Source organism: Protopterus annectens, chromosome 6.part0, assembly GCF_019279795.1.
Source record: "Protopterus annectens isolate FY-2018-M chromosome 6.part0, PAN1.0, whole genome shotgun sequence".
NCBI classification, from domain to species: Eukaryota; Metazoa; Chordata; order Ceratodontiformes; family Protopteridae; genus Protopterus; species Protopterus annectens.
The window spans coordinates 162,194,765-162,216,215 of NC_056737.1; the positions used below are offsets into that span (position 1 = coordinate 162,194,765).

General features: G+C 39.9%; 1 protein-coding gene and 1 non-coding gene across 2 annotated transcripts in view; both read right to left on the reverse strand.

The window, feature by feature from the left end:
- Nucleotides 1-21,451, reverse strand: part of LOC122803780 (echinoderm microtubule-associated protein-like 5) — a 3,919,718-nt gene that overhangs the window by 3,886,989 nt on the left and 11,278 nt on the right. The window lies entirely within an intron of this gene.
- On the reverse strand, nt 12,071-12,143 carry TRNAV-UAC. Its single transcript has one exon. It is a non-coding gene; the product is annotated as a tRNA-Val (tRNA).

Genomic DNA, 21,451 nt, shown 5'->3' on the forward strand with positions numbered 1-21,451 from the left:
TTTACTAAGTCCACTGAACATGTGGGAGAAACAGACAAATGTAGGTTTTGTGGAACCAAACTGGAAACAGTCACACACCTTATTGCTGGTTGCGACTCTCTAATGGCAGAGAGACTGTATACTTTAAGGCATAATAATGTGGCGAGATTGTTACACTGGAGATTGTGCAAACATTATGGTATCGAAGTGGCTGAAAAACACTGGAAACATGAGCCACAGAGAATCATAGAAAACAATGAAGTTTACATCACATGGGATCACCCAATACCAACAGTCCAAAAGATAGATGCTAGAAAACCAGATATAGTGGTCCAAGAAAAGAAGACAAAAATAGCATTGATCATTGAAATCACCACACCTAGTGACTACAATGTCTTGCATACAGAGAGGCACAAAGTCATAAAATACCGTGATCTGCAGGCAGAAATGAGAGCCATGTGGAAGAAAGATACCCAGACAATTCCAATAGTAGTAGGAGCAACTGGTCTTATAAAAAATAATTTACAATCGTATTTAGATATATTACCAATTAATGTAACAACATACAAATTGCAGAGGGAGTCATTACTGGGCACATTGCGGGTGCTGCGAAGAGCACATTTGGCTAACATCAAAGAGTGAAACAATACTAATTTCATGAACTTTAATCGTAATTTGACTTAAGAATGGGGTCCATTCCCATCATGCTATTAGAAACCCAAAAGACTTGGAGAAATTAAAAAATGAGTGCTCTCTTCAGCAGCAGGAAATATCTGAAGAGCTTAGTACCCAAACATGACTTTTATGCAACTCATTAAAGCTGGCTAATGTTTTGGTGTGAGGAAGGTGCCAAAGCTGGTTGGCTGTTACTATGCAAGACAATAACTCATACAGCTTAGCCTACTGCAGCAATGATCACAATTAACATCATCTACTATAATCGTAAATTCACTTGCTCAACTGTACTACTTTCACTGCGTCATTGTTGCAGTTACATATAGCTATATGGGACAAGTGACAAAGCCTAGAGTGTTAGGAAAATGGAGGAAGTCTCACAGTCCAGAAATCTTCAAAGAACTAATCTAGCAAATTCTCTTCTAACCTTGGAAAATGAGTTAGTCTTGGTGAATGTGTGAACAGAAGACCAAATAGCTTCCTCTAGAATAGTTCTAGATGGTTTAATATCAAAAACACAAAAATCACTTATGCGAACGGTGATTTCCATGACAAATAATGTTGACTCATTAATTAGATTGTATGGTCGAAGCAACAAACTCGACAATTTCTGTCGATGTTTTGTAAATCCCCCATTTACATCCATGCTGTGAGTCCCTGCCCTGTGTACGTCCTTCTAAACGGACGTACACATGAACGTCGACATTCTGACTGTTGCTCCTACCATGTTCGAGGAGGAGGCTGTCATGCATGTCAATGTCGACCTTTTGACTGTAAACTGTTCTATATTTCACCCCTTCTCAAAATGCCTTAGAGGTAGCATTAGCTCTGGTAGTGTAAGCTTTGCATGCACTTACCATGATGGGAATTTCTGTTTTGACATTGGTTGTCCTTTCTTCTTTCCATCAAAATAAATAAAGAGCTGATCCGAAACTCTAAAATCTTTTGTTCTGCCAGTGTACTATCGGAATTGTCTTTTCCTCAACCCCCACCCCACCTCCTGCTTTTAGTTTTAGGAAGAAAACAGGGAAATTAATGTTTTGGTTCAAAGTATATTCTGAGATCACTTTAAGCATAAAGAAAGGAACAGTTCCCAAAGTTATCCTGTCGCTATGAAATATGAAGAGCTGGTTCACCATCAGGGCTTGCAACTCAGATACTTGCCTATCTAATATCATCTTGCTTGCACAACATCCCCTTTTTCCTACTGCAATATACTCCAATGTACATGCCTTCATCTGGTGAAAAAGTAGATTTACAGTGAGTAGTTGGCTCTTTAAGATTATTGGCTGCTTTTCTCATCTTATGGCATCTGTGCATGTGTGCACATTCTAAACCGCTTACACCCGCTACATTCAGCACATCTGCTCATCACACTACACAACCACTATTACAGTTGCATCTCTCACTCCACTGGTCTTGCTCCGGACATGAGCAGAATTGCTACTTATTTGCAGCTTGCACTCTGAATTTTCAACTCGGTACATAAAAATCTGCTGCCAATCATTAGCGGACCGGAGTTCCGCTGTGGCGACCCCTAACCAGGAAAAGCCGAAAGACACAACAACAACTTGATAATTAGGTCTGTGCTGTAAAGTGCCCACATGATAAACAGCTTGATGAACTGGCTCAGAATGTGGTAAAGGGAGTTCTTCTAACACATAAATGAGATCCCAAGGAGGAGCCTCCTGTTTTGTGGAATGATTTGCAAATACCCTTTCAGAAATTGTTTTACCTGGAATAAGGAAGAAAGGGGAGGATCTACATGCAAACATGCAGAAATAGCCGACAGGTGATTTTTTTACAGATGAGTAAGAGAGCCCTGAAATAAGCAATTCACACAGACACTGGAAAACCAGAGGGGCTTCTGTCTCAGATGGGTCCTGATTCTTCGTGTGTCACTATTTAGAAAGTAAAGTTGTGTAAGATCTTGCCATAATGTTAGATGTCCTTCTCTTCACTGTTGCAGTATTCATTACAACAGGGATCCCCTGCCAAGGGTGGCTCGAGGTCCGGGAAGTACACCAAAGCCTTTAGGTTGCGTTAAGGTATGCTGTACATCATACATATGCTCCTTGTGTAGCATAGGGCATAAAGGTGACATCCAGATGTACTATCCTCAGAACTGAAAGCCCCAGTAGGAATGTCAGTCCAAGGAGAAAAGAGGTAACCAGTACATTCAGAAGGGAAAAGGACCAGGGGAAGGAGGGAGGGGCTAAATACAGCAACAGTGAAGAGAAGGACCCCTGCCGCTATGGTAAGATCTTACAAACTGTGCTATGTCCTTCCACTTCACTGTTGCAGTATTTACTACAATAGGGAGAATATCAAATCTCAAGAGGAAGACAAAGAGGATGAAGGATCAGCAGAGCTCTCCAGGAACCCATGAAGGACTACCCTAGCAAAACCACCTCTAGCTCTAGAAATTCCATCTAACCTGTAGTGCTTGGTAAATGTATGCACAGAAGTCCAGGTAGCTGCCTCAAGAACAGCATTAGTATCCAAACCCTTGAAATAAGCACCAGAAGAAGCCACAGCTCCAGTAGAATGCACCTTAACAGAAGAAGGAAGGCTCTTACCATGAAAGGAATAACAAAAATAAATGGTTTTAGAAATCCAAGAAGAAATACTTTGCTTAAACACAGCCAATCTTAATCCTAATCCTAATCCTAATCCTACTTCCATTTGGATAAGTAGGATGAAAAGAAACAAAGAGCTGATTATATTTATGAAAAGTCTTAGTCTTATCTAAACAAAATCTGAGTTGTCTATGCACATCCAACGTGTGGAGCACCTTCTCACTGGCACATTGTGGGGAAGGGAAAAAAGTGGGCAAATGAATAGACTGATTATGAGACAACTAATTCACCACCTTGGGCATACAAGAAGGATTACTACAAAGGAACACACTGTCCTTGTGAAACACCAAAAAAGGAGGACAAGCCATAAAAGTTTGAAGCTCAGATACCTGTCTGGCAGGGATAAGGGTTAACAGAAGAAGAGTCTTCCAAGAGCAATATTGCAAGGAAGCTAAAACAGCAGGCTCAAAAGAAGCCTGGGTCAATTTTTCTAAAACAAAATTAAGATCCCAGGGAGGAGGAACAGGCTTCCTGGAAGGCCTAATATTTAGGATGCCTTTAAGGAATTGCTTAGCTTCACCTCTAGAAGCTTGCAGGTGATAAAGGCAGACAAGCAGAAACAACTGATAAGTGGCCCTTAAAAGAAGAATAAGACAACCCAGCATTGAGCAGTTCACACAGATAAGACAAAGCCAGAGGAACATCCACAGAAAGTGGATCCAGATTTTGAGAAAGACACCAAAGAGCAAATCTCTTCCATTTGGATAAGTAGGATTTTCTAGGAGTGGGTTTCCTGGCCTCCTGCAGGACCCTAAGCACATCCTCAGAAAAAAAAGGTGTCTATGTGGAATCAAAATCCTATCACCCACAGTGTCAGTTGAAGAGTAGACAGGTGGGGACGGATAAAATATACCTTGTCCTGTGTGAGTAGGTCCACCCTGTGAGGTAACTTATGATGAATGCCTCTGGCTAAATGCAGAAGAAGAGGGAACCAATGCTGTCTTGGCCATTAAGATTTTGGGAGCGTCCTTTTGTATTTTGAACAGGGCTTTTGGAATGAGGGGAAGGGGAGGGAAAGCATAAAGAAACATCCCCTTCCAAGAAAAATATAGGATGTGCATCTTCCAAACAATGGGACCTGGAACTCTGGCACAAAATAGTGGAAGTTGTCTGTTTGGGTGGGACAAAAAGATCCAATTGAGGAGTACCCCACTGGTGGACAATATCCAAAAACAAATCCCTGTGAAGCATTAATTCGTGGAATTGTGTTATGGAACTGCTCAGGGAGTCTGCCACAACGTTTTGGCCTGAAGGAATGTAAACTGCCTGAACAGTCACTTGATACAGTTCCCACACTAGGAGTGCCAACCCGCAAAGAAGATAAGATGTCACCCCCCCCAATTTGTTGACATACCACATCACTGTGGTATTGTCTGTAAACACCTTGACAGGTCCTGGGAAGAAGACAGGATGAAAATTCTGAAGAACCAGCAGAACAGCTCTCATCTTCTTGACGCTGATGTGTTTTTTCTGTTGATGAGGCTACCAGACTCCCTGCACCTTTAGGAAGCCAAACGTTGCTACCCATCCCAAATCTGAAGCATCTATGAGCAACTCCTGAGAAGGAAGAGGTAGATGAAAAGGGAGACCTTGATTGAGAGTTAACTGCTAAATCCCCCATTGAAGTTCCTGCTTGAGACATGGAGGAAGAAGACCTAAAAATTCAAGGGGATGAGAATGCTGAAGCAAAACTGACTTTAGAAACCACTGAAGTTTTCTCATGTGGAGTTTGGCAAAAGTGAGCACATGAATGGTGGATGCCAAGAACCCCAGAGCTCTCAGAAATTCCTTGTCTGTTACTGAAGCCAGTGGAAGAAGGGTTTGAAAAAATGAAACGAGAGTTAGGGCCTTGGGAGGAGGCAGGGATGTCAGCAAAGGAACAGCCTGGATCCTGCACCCCCAAAAGATATGAGAAGGAGTCAGAAAAGATTTTTTGAAATTTATAGTGAACACCAGGCTCTGCAGAAGGGAGATGGCAACAAAGTCTCTGGAGAGGATGCCTGAAACAGGAGGCTGTCCAAGTAGGAAAAGACTTGGATCCTCCTTAGCCTGCAAAAAGCAATCACAGGACTGAAGAATTTGGTGAATACCCTTGGGGCAATATAAAGGCCAAATAGCAAAGCAGACAACTAAAAATGCCAGAAAGCAACAGAGAAATGTAAAAATGTCCTGAAAAGGGGATGTATTGGGATATGAAGGTAAGCATCCTTGAGATTCAGAGACACCAGATAAGCCTGAGGAATCAGAAGAGGGAACAAAGTCAGAAAAGACAACATTCAAAAGGAGGGAACATTCAGAAAAGTGTTTAGATGAGAGATGTCCAGAATATATCTCCAAGTGCCCTAATTCCTGGGCACCAAAAACATTCTGGAGTAAAACCCCTTCCCCCTTTATGAAACTGGCACTTCCTGAATAGTTCCCTGAGTCAAGAGATCCCAAAGCACCTATGAAAAGAATGGCAACTTCTCCTGACACAGCTGAGGAATGCCCATAAAAAGGGGGAAGAGATTTCCAGACTATGAAATACCCTAGATGGATAATAGACAGAAACCAGGAATCCTGAGTAACCTTTAACCAAACAAGAAGAAAAAGGGAAAGACAAAGGGAAGAGGAATGTGGCTGAGAAGAACAGGATAGTCAGTCAGCACCTAGTTTGTCAGGAAGAGAAGACTTTTCTGGCACCAAAGTCTGGGTAGCTTTAGCAGGAGGAGCCCTCTCCCCAACCTTCTTACCTTTGGGGGGAGTGCAAGACTGTTTACAAACAAAGGCTGACTTACTAGGGTACTTTCTCTAAAATTTGGGCACAGGAAAAACAAAAACATGTTTAAGTTCCTGCAAGACCTAGCCCTTATCCTGAAGAAACTTAAACAAATCAGCAGCAGCTTCACCAAACAAGTGTTAGCTGTCCAGAGGAAAATCCATAAACTTATCTTTAATATCATCAGGCACGGGTTGAAACTGGAACCAGGAATAGAAACAAAGGCAGCAGCACTAGAAGAAGCATCTGCTGCATCATACCTACACTTAATGGAATGGCAAGCCACCTGGGACAAAGTCCCTAACAATGAAAGAGCAGAAGTCTTCCCTTCAGAGTCTGAGAGATCAGAAACCTGACAGGCCTGGGAAAGATGAGCCAAAATGTACCTGGACATATAGGTCTGATAAATGAGAGCCCTGAAAACTAGGGTAGGGGAGGTACAAACCTTCTTACCTAGACCTTCCATAGTTCAGCTGTCTTTATCAGAAGGAAGTAACTTAGTAGAAGGTAGCAACTAGGTTGGCTTGTTAGATGCCACAGTCACCACAGAAGGGTTAGCAGAAGGACACCTATAGCAAAATTTACAGTCCTCAGGCACCACATAAAACCTATTGGATTTCTTGGGGGTAGGGGGCTGGGAATCAGGAGCCTTAAATACAGCAGAAAAGGCATCCAACAAAGCGGCCAAAACAGGAGGAACAGCGGAATGTCTAGGAGAGCCCATCTGCAAAATTCGTAGTACCTCTTCTGTACCTCAGAAACCTGGATACAATCCCATTTAAAAACTCCATTCTGGAGATTGTGTCTCCATAAGAAATTTCCTTGAAAGGAGTGTCAGGACTAGTACATTCGTCTTCCTCAGACCCATAGTCAACAGGAGATGGAATCTAAGATAAATAAGCAAGGAATTCCTCATCTGAATCCACCTCCTCCTACTCAGAGGAATCCTATTCCCTGTGTCTTTTAAAGGGAGTGGAGGACCAAGAGGGACTGGAACAGAGACCCCATGAGGAGGTTTCAAAGCCACCAAAGCATTAAACTACCCCTGTGTAAAATTCTGCCATTCCCTCTGTGTGTCCTTAGTAGTTAGATAAATATGCTCAGTCTTTTGCTTTTTCTTCAAGGGGACATTCACCTTATAAAACGTAGACGACTCTGACCCTGGATAGCATTCAATAATAATTCCTGGGACTTCCCCCCTGACCAGAATCTGCGAAACACCCCTAGGCACCTTGGAAATAATCAGTCGCAGCACCCCCTGAATGTCTGAAGCAGATATATGGTCGTGGAAATCACAGAGACAAAATAAGCACTGATCTTGAGGGTCTTTATGGAGAATCTGCCTCCCACACTGGCATTTACCCTTCTTGGATGACATGAAACCACACAAGCAAATATAAGAGCAAAAAATCCCAACATGGCACTTATCTGAAACAGCTTGATTAACCAGCAACAAATAGGAAGACCTAGATTCAGAATGGTTTGGTCTACCACCAAAGAAGTTCCCTTTTTTTAAACACATTTACTGAATTACCACTTGTGACACAGACAAACTTAAATTTATGTAAAATTTATTTATTTATTTATGGAGAATCTGTTTTATAGTTACTGCATAGTATTTTATGTGCCCTAATACAATAATAAATAAAAATAAATACATTTATGTAAATGTAATCAAACCATATTAACAAGTTCATATGTACCAAAGTTATACATCACACATGTTGTTATATAATATATAGTCAAAGCAGCATTACATAAATTGTTTAGTTCCTGCCTTCTCTTAAACCTAATCCCTTCTCCAAAACATTTTTCTGCTCGTATTGTTCCAATTTCCATTTTTTCTATGTAATTTACTCATACCCTTTTCTAAAGACCCCTGCTATAATATTCACTACTTCAAAAAAGAGTTGGTTTAGATTTTGATTTCCATTTTATAGTAATTGTTTTTTGGCAGCCACAGAATTAAACTTAACAAGGCCTTACTATGTCTAGGCAATTCAGATTCTGTATCCCAGCTCAAAACACTAATTTCCTTAGTTACACTCATTTGCTTGCCCAGTATTCCTGACAGAGTACTTTGTAGGGAATTTTTAAAATCTGACAACTCATTACACACTGAGAACATATGCTCCCAGGTACCTTTTTCTTCCCCATTACACCTCCAACATTTGCCATCTATATGAGGAAAAATTCTCTGGAGTCTACTTAGGGTATAAAAGTACCTATGCAAACAGGCAAAAATCCTAAATATTCTAGATTTTGTTGCATATTTGAAAGGCATACAAATATTTTCCCCATGTTTCTTTTTGAATTGTACATCTAAGCTCTCTTCCAAATCTTTTCTGACCTCTTCTGAATGATTCTTATAGATACTGTGCAATATTTTATATGCCCTACTAATTACCCCCCTTTTAACAGCAGCTTCTGTTAAAAATTCAATTAGAAACTCCAGTAGTGCACTACGTTCATTTAGGATTTCCCTATCCTTTTCTCTTTGTCTATGCTCTGACATGAAGCCCTGATAGGGAAGGCAATCATTAGCCTGCAAACCAAATGTCTTCTTGCCCTCTTCCCATTCTATTACCTTTCCTTGTCTAATTATTTGTTCCCAACACCTTGGTTCCTTTGTCAGCTTCCTCCTGTAAATTCCAGACCCCTCTTGCCTATTCTCTCTGCCCCTAATTGCAGTCATTCCTATCAGCAGAATCTCCTTTCTCCATTCAAATGTTGGCTTAGCGCTTAGTATACTTTCTTTTACTTTATGAATATAATATTGTGTATAACTGCTGTTATTCTCCTTATGGATTTGCATCTAGTCTAGCCCAGTTATTGCACCTTGGTGAGTGATATATAAATTATCTCTGAGTCCTACTGAAGTCACCTCTTTCATACAAACATTTTCATCAATGTCTTCAGAATCTACCTTCTTTTTTATATTTTCCTTTCTAGGCCCCATAGATGCATCCTCATTGTTGCAGATCAAATTCCAGTCCCCACCTGCAAGTAATATTCCCTGCTGAAAGCTGATTATTTCTCCCCCCACCAAATTGTTAAGCTCCATAATAACAATTTTAGGTGGTATATGAACACATGCCAGCATAATCATCATCCCTTTTCAGTATTCCCTTACTTCCACAAATCAGCCATTATCTTTTTTCTCTTGCCTATCATTAAGGGAACTCCTCTAACAATTAATACAAGTAACTCCTATTTTGTTTTGCCCCTGATATTATGCAGAATATCCATAATGAAATCCTTTATTAAATTCACATACTCGGTTGTTTCTAAATGTGTCTCCTGTAGCATCACTATTTGCACTCTGCATTTCTTAATACAATGAAGTATTTTATCAGGTAACCATTTGAAATGGGGGGACCTGCTACAGCCATCCTGAAATGTGGAAATTGAAAGGCCAAAAGGTCAGACTTGTGCATTCTAAGTCTGAGATCCCTGTGAAGAAAATGAAAACACTGTCATCCATGTTAGCGTGTCTGGCAGGAGATTTGTGTACATTCTCAAATTAACTTGTATTGTATGCCAGCATGTCTAACTGTGAAAATGAAAATATGTCTTTAAAATGTTGCGTATTTCTCTGTTTATACAAAATGTTTAAAGAATCTGTTAGTGTTTTGATACATTTCTAATTGCACGTTTTTGAGGGAGATTCTAAAGGATAAACTGCCTGTGTAGAATCAGCAGATCAGTAGGTGATGTCAGGATTGACAAGAAAAATAACTTTTTCAAATAGCTGATTGTTATTTTTAAAATGGGACAGTTGACACTGTTAACCTGGACTATAAAAGAGACTGCTAAAGTCAGCTGAAGGGAAGTTAGTTAAGAGTAGCAGTCAGTTACAGTGCTGTGCAGTGGATACCCAAAAAAGGACTCAACAAAAACTGTAAGCCTGCCTTTGCCTTGCTGTTATGTTTTAGATTAGATCAGGGACAGTATTCTCAAGTTAGATTACAAAAGTTTATTTATTCAGATAAAGTTTTTCTAAAATGATGGAATTCTATCCTAAAGTTTAATTTTATTTTTCTGGTGATTGCATTTTGGTGTTTATTGAAAATTATTGACTTACATTCTTTTAATCATTTTACTTATTATTAAATGTTTTGCATTACTTTACATTGCGGCTGGACAATTTACACCTGTTTAATACTCCACAGGTCACCAGGAATGCCTGGCTGCTTCTGGGCATAGCCATAATTTATTTTGATATTTAATTTTTAATAACTGATCACTCTTTGAAGGGCGTGTAGACTGTCTGACTCTGGTGGCAGTGTTTACCATTTGTCCTGGGGAGGGGACACAGCTTAAAATCTGTGTCAGGCTTCCCATAAGTGTTTGAGTGTGTGAAATTTAAATTAATTATGAGTGTGAATGAGTCAGATGTCTTAAACTGGAACACACACTGCTCTGAAGTATATAATAAGGGATTACATTTGGGGTGGACAGAGGTATATAGTCCAGTCCCAGGAAACACAGCATGTTCCTATTGTGCTCTTAAGGGAAATTGTGGAATTCTACTCCTGTGTGCTCTGTGCTCTGGTGTCTTTCCGTGATGCTCCCACAAGGAAGTCAGTGGTGAGAACTGTGGCTCCTTAATTACTGACCTGGGTTTTACGTGGGGGATGTCATATTATTGGTGGAAGTCTGGTGGGATATTAATTGGACATCATAATCCCATTACTAGGAATATTCCCTTTTCTCCAAGGTAAGGTGACCTCAGAGTTGGTACATATAAGTTCAGGGGTGTGGGAGCTTACCAACCACATGGGAAGGTGAAGGGCGGGGCTTGTCCACCCTGCAAAAAGTAGTTTTAAGGAGAAGAGCAATTTCTTCTCCTGTGTTTTAAGTATTTTTTCCTGGCTTTTCGGTACTCTGCATTTTGAGTCCTTTTTGTCTACACCTGTGAGACCATTCACACTCCAAGATAATATGGAAAGTGTCGCCATTATGGTAAGAAGTCATTACTCCCACCTATTATATCTGTCAGCTTTTTTAAATGTCTGTTTCCAACTTTTGTGATACATGCACCCATTAACATTTGGCAGGTTAACCCTTTATGCACTTTTTTTGTTATCATCAACACTGAAACCTATGTCACATTTTACAAGACTTGCCGTTTTAATAAAAAACCTCAAACAAAAAATCAGACACACCTCCAGAACATCCTATAACCTGTTAACTTAATACAAACACACATAACTATGTACATCTTCAAATAATGTTTAACCCACCTTATAGGTACATTTGCACCATACAGACAGTTGCTAACACAAGCACTAATTATCCTGAAATTGAGGTTATCCATGCTAAGATGCATGTTACTGTCAGGGCTTCTATTTACACTAATCGGTGTCTGTTCTTTTTTTATCTTTATCCCCCGAAGATGTGGAAACAACGTGCATGCTTTCAGAAATCATTAGCTTGTAGCACTGAAGAAACCAGAGTTGTGTCTTTTATTGCCTTTGTATCATCTTGTGTCCATGGAAATGTAAGTGAAAAAAGAAAAATGTAGCCTTCTGCTACAGCCTGAATGACAAGCTGAAACATTTACTGCTAAAGAAAAAAAAATCATTATATTAGGTGTTTCCATGTTTACTTGTTTCCACTTAAAATTTATTACATTAAGCCTGGGTTTTAACCCAGGCACTCTCATCTATGCAAAAGTAATAGAAAACACATCAGCTGTACATATATTATGATCTGTGTACTTTTACACCCCATCCCCCATCTCAGCAACCCAAGACTGAAGATTATAGCCTATTAAATTAAACATGCTTCTGTCTAGCATTTCTTCTCTTCTTGAAATGAATTTCCAAGACTCAGACAAAGAATCCCCCTCATAATATTTATATACACCTTTATAGGTTCATAGATTAGTACTAGGCTAACTGCCCTTGCGAGCCATTTTAAACCTAGCCATTTATTCCTTGTGAGACTCAAACCCTGCGCCTTGTGTTTGTAAGGCAAACACCTTAACCATTAGGCCACCCTCTTAACCCCCTAATGGTTCCAGTGGGGATTGAACCCAGGACCTTCTGCATGTAAAGCAGATGTGATAACCACTACACTACAGAACTTTGGACTGGATGAGCTTCCTAAAGAAATGTGGGAGTTTGATCAACTTTCCATTAGCCTACCCTCAGCTAACTCCCACATTTCTTTAGGAAGCTCATCCAGTCCAGGAATTTCTCCTTCTTGTTCTTTCCCAATAGTCTCATCACTTTATGTCTGACATTAGTTTCATCAGCTCCTGCCTATGAATATCCTCTATTTCTGGTAACTCCACCTTCCCTATTCATATTCACTCTCATTTCTCTTCCCTTCCCTTCTTAACCCTTATGTTCTACATATAATTCTTTACAATCATCCCTGAATTATTCTAACAATCATTTCAGGGTATTTATCATTTAGCATATGAATACAGCCCTCAATCAATATATGTCTAGCTCTACTTCCTTTTGTCACAGATGTACCACCAAGTTTCTTGTCTACTGTGGAGTGTTTGCAAAGTTAATATTTTCTATCCCTACTCTCCATCTCCAGATGGCTTTGTGTACGACCTTCTGCAATTATTTTCATAGCTCTCTCTTGTCTTTTCTGCCCTGTTTTGTTTGGCTCCCCTCATTTATAAATGCTTCAATTCCTCTAATCTGACTTCCCATCCACTTCCCCAATGTCTCTGCTTTTTCTTTTCTGCACCCTTAATCTTACATCTTAAGATTTTCTTCATTTGATCCCATTCATTTCCATCAAATCTAATCATCTTGTCCCATACTTTCACTATCTTCTTCACTAAACATTTTTCTGCCGCTCTTTCTAACCAATATCCTACCAGTTTCCAATGTCTTGATAAATCCTCCACCTCCTGAAGGGTAAGCAAGATAGTTGCCAGTGCATGATCTAAAATCATTAGGTTGCAGACTTCATCCCCTTCACTTGTTGTTTATGTACTCTGCTTATATAAACTCTTTATATTCTCAACCTGACATTATGCCTGCAGCAATAAAAAATATATTTTACTTTCCCTTCTTTAGCAATCTCCTCCCATTGGTCTACCATACCCATCCCTTTAATATACTTTCTAAGATATCTTCCTTCTTCCTACTGTATTCTCCTTCTTCTAGGATCTTTATTCACATCCTCTCTCCTCCCGATCGCATTCTAATCACCCATCATCGATCCTACTCCTTCCTGAAATGTTACCACCCTTTAAAGTACTTCTCTTATTGCCTTTCTTGTCATTTGTAAAGGTAAATTGCTGCAATCATCTTCTTTACTCCTTTTGAATTTCCTTTGATGCAGGTGTACAGTCTTTTATATTCCTTTATCTTTTCTTCTATTTGTGTGTCTAACTCCTCATTTGTCAAAAAAAAAAAAAACTCTTCTTCTTCTTATATTTCCCCAAACTGCCATTGCTGCCAGCTGGTACCCTTGCCTATTTAGATATTTAACATTCTCCTCCCTCAGGCGTGCTTCCTGCAGTCCTACAACATGCAGCCCCCCTTTTTATCATTATTAGAACTCTAGCTCTGTTGATTGGGTTCGCAAGCCCATTAACATACCAAGTGCATATTTTAATGGCGCTAGCCATATTTTTTCTAATGTTTCCTTAATCTTTCTTAATTCTGTCACTCTCAATACAGTTTCTTACATTGTTCACCCATACTCTACCAGATGTTTCAGCATACGATTTCTGGGATGTTGTTCTTATACTTCTTTCTTTCATTATTGCCATCTTATCTCTTTTTACCAATCTGGCCAAAGTGCCATGTATTATCCTTGTTAAACAAATCACCCTTAATTCTCTCACTTTGTTATTCTTACAAAATCTCTTAGCCCCCCCCCCCCAACCTATGTACAAATCTATATACACCATCATCTTCCCAGGAGTCCTACCAACTCATCTCTGGTGCCCATCTCTGACATGTCTACTTCCTGTGTTCTTTTTACTCAAATTCCTACAAACCATACATCCTTTTGTCAAATGTATCATTTCTCATCATACTTTATATTTAATTATCATCTTTCATTCAACTGTCCTGATCTTGGCTGCCAACCACTTTATTCAAGACAGATTTTCTTAGCCTCCCTCCAATATCTGACTGCTGTCAGTTCTTGTTTTCATTCACTCACCATCTTCTGTACAATAAAACAGTAGCTAACAATTACTCCCAGCATATGATTACTGTTAACTGTCTGCCATCTTAGTAATTACTTTCCTCTGACAGCTGTACTGTATAACATATCCCTGCTATGTCAAAATTTCATCCAGTTTTATTATTTGCTTCTATCCAAACCCTTGTTTTACAGCCCGTCCTTAATTGCTACTCCATTTTATGTTGGCCCATCTAATTTTTTTCTCCTTCTACTTTGTTATTTGTAGCTTCTTTAGCAATCCTCTCTGCAACATTATAAGTAATACATCTTTGACAGAGGTGGGACATGTAGTCATATTATCACTATGTTGCAATTTCTTCCGAGATATCAAGCCAGTGCTTCCATACCAAGAAAAATAACATCTTTTTTCATTTTTAATCAGGTTATTCCTCTCCATGTACTCATTAGCCTATTTCTTTCCACCACATTAGAAGTTCTACTCCACTTTTACTGCCTCCCTGCAGCTCCCCTTAACCATGATGGTACTGGTGGCCTAGATATACTCGCATATTAAAACATGCTGCTTAAGATGTAGTTTAAGAAGGAAGATGAAGGTACTTACTTTGAATATGCCCAATAAATATCACACCAATGGCAGAAAAAAAATGTAAGACACTCAATCATAAGTCCAAGAATCAGTATTTTGAAGACTTCCTACACAAGCAACTTTTATAGTGTTTTGACACATTTCATATCCTTGTCCATCTATTTAGTTAACGGTTCTGTGCATGTGATGTTCCTGGATAATCTCCATCTCCTCTACCTCAAATGCTTACTAACTCTTACTACTCTTTTATCTCTAACTGGTCATAATACAACCACTGCTTCACAATCTCTGATCTATCTGACTATCCCCTAGCCCCCTCCACTACTGTTTGTATCTCCCATAGACACATCGATTACTTGGACTTCATCAATACTTCTTCATAATTTGAAACCATCTTCATCCTATAATTCAGTAATTCACTGTCTCCTACTTAATATCTAATTAGATTTCATTTGAATATAACTAGACTATTTTAAGTTCGAAATTAACATTTTACCGTATTCTTGTTTTGGTTAAGTGTAACTTTCTGATTAACTATCATATCATTATTAATCTATGTATATACATTTCTTGTGGAAATCTTGTATAACTGCCTTCTACTCATTCTGTAAAATGTAGCATTTCTCCCCAGGCCTCCACTGAAAATGGGACTTTCCCAATAAACAAAAGCAATACATAAATAAAAATACATGTAAGTAGTCCAGAGAAAAATTTCATCACTCCCGCATAGCTCCTTTTCCAAATACTCTCTCTCGATTTTCTACTTCAGATTTTGCTTACTTTTAAATATAGAAAAATTGTCTCTCCCTGGTTGGTCAGTCGCATGTGCCTCTAATGAACCTCCACTCTTGACTTCATGCATGTTCTCTTCACTCTCCTCCCTCAAATGCATCAATCTCTCTATATCTAGTTGCAAAGGAGTACACTTGCCCATGCAAAAAAAAAAAAAAAAACAGCATAGCAGGGTACAGAAGTTTTCATCTCAGTCCTCTTACCTCTTATCAATGGACCAAAGGCTTTGTTTCTTCCTGGTCTACTATGAATAAATGTGGTCAATAAACACCCTGGTGCTTCCAATCAGAAATTCTTTCCCCTGTTTCCACACTCCTTGAAGTATATTCTCTTTTGTCTCATATGAGCCTAATTCCGCTATAACTGTACGAAACTTCCTATGGTCAGCTACCCCAGAACACCAAGTAGTGTGATGTGGTCTTTCTATTTTAATGTCACTTTCAGGGATTCCTGTCTATTTATTTGGCCATGACGCCACGTTACCATTACAACCTCTTCCCTCCAGTGCTTCAGGTATTCCCATGATTTTAATATTATTCCTTCTTGATCTGTCTTCAAGATTAACCAGTTTAGCATCAGTCCATTCAAACCTTATCTTGGCTGCATCTAATCTTGCTTTCATCTCTACAATCACATTGATTGTACGATGTACTGCAGTGCTGCCGTTACTAAGTCCCTGTTACACTTCATTCAACATTTTTTTCTTGGCCAGTTAATTGTTCTCTAAGGATCTGCTTCATTTCCCTTAGTTCCTTCCATACAACATCCAGAGTCCTTCTGCTTGCACATTGCTCTCGTATTCCTTAACCACTGCCTCTTGTCTTTTCTTATTTTTAAACCAAACCAAAGAAACTATAGTGAAGTTCTGTTACTACAAGAAACAAAGACTAAGAACAGCAAAACAACTAGTTAGTGAGCCACATGTTCTGATGATGTTTCTGTATAAAGACAAAAGCACTAAATTGTGGATGTTTTTAACTTCATTTTTGACATTAAACACATCCTGTGATGTGTATTGAGGCTTGTGGCTGACTAACTGGCTGTTTTACTGTTCTTATTTTTATTTTTGCTCATCATTCAGGTCCAAATACTACTGTTAAAATATAATAAAATATTCAACTTTTTTGCTAACATGGGCAGAGCACAATATTCCCTTTAGTAGCTTATCTTTGGAAAAAGTGGTGTGAACAGCTGCCGATCAAACATTCAACATACTGGAAGTCCAGGACCTTTTCCTTTTTAGATGGGCAGATTCTAGGGAAGTAGACTGCAAGGACAGAAAAACTTTAAACTGCCATCAGCAAAACTGCACCATTCCTCATTACCATCTTTGTAAGACAGGTTTGGAGAAGAAAGATGCTTAGTTCTTTCCGTTTTCTTCCTCAGTAGTGTTTTAATTTGCAGTCCTGGACAAATATGACTATCAGCAAATCTGACATCGCTTTACCCACCAGCCTTTCTGAAGTCACTAAGCAGGGTTCTCCATTCCCTACAGAAGTCATATGTCTAGCCCTTGTTGACTCACTAGACTGCTCACCCTTACTGGCAACCCTAAGAGTGGCACCAGAAGAACATAAAGGACAATCCGAGCACTATGCAAGGTCACAGTGGAGTTGTCCAATGGAGAGCTTGATGGCAAAGCCACCTCAAAAGCTCTCATTTACCATTTTTGTTTTCTTAGCAGTTGGAAGGGAGATATTCAAAGTACTTGAGCCCATGTCCAATGATGTCTGAGTAAGGGCTTTTAGCTATTGATTCTCAAGGTATATATTAAAGCTACTAATCTGACTTCTTAAGGTCTTGGAAGTAAAGGACTAACAGTTGCTACAAGAGAAGGTACCATGTGATTTTCCTAAACAAAACAAGTAAGCAGCATGGCAATCTTTATATGGAATATATCTACCTTACAGGCACTTCTCTTTTCTCCTAGATTTAAGAATAACTACAGAAATTTGCTCACAAAAAATAGAAGGAAAGTCCCTCAAGGAGTATTTAACTGCACAAAAATTCGAACAAGATGATCTACATAATAATGAAGATGTAGTGAAGACAGTTTGAAATCTTCATAGGTTCATAGGTAGGTACTAGGCTATCAGCCCAAGGGCCTATGCAAGCCTAGCCAACAAGGTTCCCTGGCTTACGCCACCCAAGAAAGTTATTTTCCTGTGCCACTAACGAGCAGAGACACAGAAGTGATCCCCGGGGTGTATTTCCTATTTCCCATCCACTCATCAGTGGTAAGAAAGTTATGAATGTGCCACCTGTATGTCTTCTTTTATAAAAGCACACACTCCAGCCTCCTCAGATATATGGCGGATGTGGAAGATGCCCCAAACCATTTCTATATTAGACAGATGTCTGATTCTTGGCAGGATATGTCCCACATATCTATAATATACTATTGAGACAATGATCAATGATGAACATCCATCATCATTATTATGATAATGTGTAGCTGGAGAAGTAGCTATAGTGGTTCAAAGTGTACAGCCAGCCTGGGCACAAAGTATTAAGAGGTGTAACTGGCAGATGCCATTTGGCCTTGAGTGCATTGCTGCCAGTATTCAATCTGCAATCAGAAATGAAACTCTTTAGCACTTTGTATGTGGCATAAATTCTAGCAGCTCACTGCTACAAATATGTAGCAATACGTTTACAGGAAAGAAGAGTTTGTTTTTTTTTATTTGATCCTTAAGGGTAATCCAAAGAGTTTCTTTTTTTTGCTTCTCAACTTTAAAGTTAAGAGGGATGCCAGACTGTGGGATGGCACTGGCTGCTAAGGATCTAATCTGTAGAGGTGTAAGTGTACCAACTTTATTAAGACGAAGGATACAACAATCAAAGATATGCCTCTTAATGCTAGCACTATGAAATGAAGAAGGTTAGAAATGCCCTTGAGGTCCAAAAAATTGTTAAATCTTGAAAAAAAAGCACTCTGAGCTTTACTTAAATTGTGATAAATACAAAATCAAGGGCTTCTTCAATATTCTAACTACAGCTTTACAAGCACACCAAATATGTTACCAAATGCTGTTATATCAAATCAAAATAAAAATACAGACAAAAATGGAATCCTACCATTTCAGAGAAAACATATCTTCAAATTGTTAATCTCATTTGTTTTTTTTTTAAGATATTCAAAATACTACTCACTTTAATTTCAACAGACATGGAGTTTCAAGACTTAACATCCCTTTGTCAGCCAAAATGTTCACGTATTTTACTTATTTACATTCTTTTTTAAAAGTAAAAGCAAAGCACTCCAACAGAAAAGCATTATCAGTGGCTATGTAAATATGTTTCAAATCCCTGTGAGTTCTATAGTTTAGGACAAATAATTATACATTTCTTAACCTCTGCTGACAATTTAATTCTCTCATAGGTTCATAGGTAAGTACTAGGCTATCTGCCTGAGGGCATCTATAAGCCTAGCCAGAATGTGTTGGCTTTTTCCGCCCCCTTAGGTTAGTTCCCTGTACCTCTGTCCAGCAGAGCCATTAGTTCCCTGTGCCTCTATCCAGCAGAGCCACTACAGTGATTCTCGGGGTAAATTTTCTGTTTCCCATCCACTCGTCAAGGTTCCTCTTGAAGAGTGTTAGTGGGGGGCTCTGCCTAATGTAGATTGGAATCCTGTTCCAAAGCATGGGGAGTCTCTGGAACAGGAATCTATCCCTCCAGCATGTTCTATTTATCGTTGTGGTGAGGTTTAGATCCATAGAGCATGTGGCTCTCGGGGGTTAGTTTTATTTTTTTAGGTGGAGCATGTCTATCAATTCTGGGTTGGACATGGCTTTGTATGTCAGGCAGAGATCACCTCTGAGTAAGTGGAATGCAACCGAGTACAGCTGGAGTTTCTTCAGTCAGGCTGCATATGGCATCTGTTTGAGGCCAGTAATCCTCTTGGTGAGGTACTTCTGTGGTCTTTCCTGCTGTTGCAGGTGTCTTGTAAGGTACATCCCAAATGGGGCGTTGTATTCTACCATGGGTCTGATGAGTGATGAGTATAGGGAGACAGTAACCTCTTTTGTTCTAGATGTGAACCCTTTTGTGATTAGGTGGGCCACATAGAAGGATTCTCTAACCACCTTGGCAATATGACTATTAAAGGAGAGATTACTATCTACTTGGGTCCCCAGATCCCTTATTACATTTCCTGTATTTAGGGGACTACCACGTATGTGGTAGTTTGTGGGTACTTTGTTTTTTCCAAAGGGGATGACTATGCACTTTTTGGCATTCAGCTTGAGGCCATGATTTTGACACCATGTATCCATCTCAGTGAGACCCTTCTGGAGGATGTCTGTATCAGCCGGAGAGTCAGTTATGGCCCCCAGTTTGCAGTCGTCTGTGAACTTCGTCAGCCATAGTCCTCCTGTGCTTGCCTGTACCTCTGAGAAGAATATACTGAACAGGAGGGTCCCAGGACTGAGCCCTGGGGGACGCCACTTGTAACCGGTTTAGAGTCGGACCTAGAGCCTGCAACTCTCACCATGTGGGTTCTATCCATGAGCCAACTGGCAACCATTCTCTTGACGTAGGGGTTTATGTTCAGGCTGGTGAGCTTGTCTATAATACCAGAATGGGGAATGGTGTTGGAAGCCTTTGCAAGGTCTAGGTAGGCTGTGTGGACCTCCTTTCCCTCATCTAAAGACTTGGTAACTGTCTCAAAGAAGTCCACCAGGTTCAGGAGGCATGATCTGCCCTTAACAAAGCCAAACTGGGTAGGGTCCAATGTTTGAAGGTTCCCAATGTCTCTGTTAATGAGTTCCATGATGATGTACTCCATAGCCTTGCAGACCAGACTAGTCAAGCTTATAGGGCAATAGTTCCCAGAGTTCAATGTGGCTCCACCTTTGTGGAGTGGGATAATTGTTGCTGTGCGCCACTCTATGGGTAAGTAGCCTGTAGAGAGGCTGAGTTTGAACAGTGTGTTTAGGTGAGGGGTTAGGTCATTTTGGAGCTTGTGTAAGACACAGCCTGGGACACCGCCTGGTCCCATTGAAGCTGTGTTTTTGGCTTTGGATAGGGCTGTTTTAACCTGTGTATCAGTGACTGCCAGGGTTCTACATTCGTCTTGTATGGTTATGGGCCCTTTAGGGGGTGAGGGGGGGGTGACGTTTGCACTAAAGCTGTCTGCCAGAATGCTGGCAATATCATTCGGTTCAGTGTATTTTGTGCCATTCTGCACTAACTCATTGCAGATCTGAAAGTTTCCACTTAGGTTCTTGACATAGCTAAAGAATACTTTGTGGTTATCTTTGGAGTCCTTAGCAATTTTTCTTTTGAAGCTAGCCTTGGATGTTTATGAGGGATCGTAGTTTCTTGTTGACACTGATCAGGGATGTCTTTCCTTCTTGGAAATTTACTCTTTTCTGTACTAGTTTCCTCCTTCTACTGTATAGCTTTTTTATGGCAGGGGTCCAGCAGACTGGTTTCCTTTTCTTGGAGGAGTGAGTCTTGGTTTTGCTTGGGATAGCACGATCCATGCATTCTTGCAGGTGCTCATAGAGTGCCTTTGTAAGGGATTCAGCAGCTTGGGCAGCGTTGTCCTTTAGCATGGGGGCTGTGAACCTTTCCACCTCGGTCTTAAGTAACGTGAAGTTTGCTTTTGAAAAGTTTATCACAGTGGTTTCCTTGATTGGGGGTGGGGGCAGAATGTGGATATCCAGATTGATAAGTCTATGGTCTGATCTAACCAGTGAGGGGTTGACATCCGATGTGGAACACCGGTCGCCCATATTGGTGATGACCAGGTCCAATATGTTGTCACCTCTGGTGGGGGTGTTGACCAGTTGATCCAGGGTGTTCACGTTTATAAATTCTAGGAAGCGTTGGGCAAGGGAGTTAATACTTGAGTAGTTGTCCCAGTTAATGTTTGGGTAATTGAAA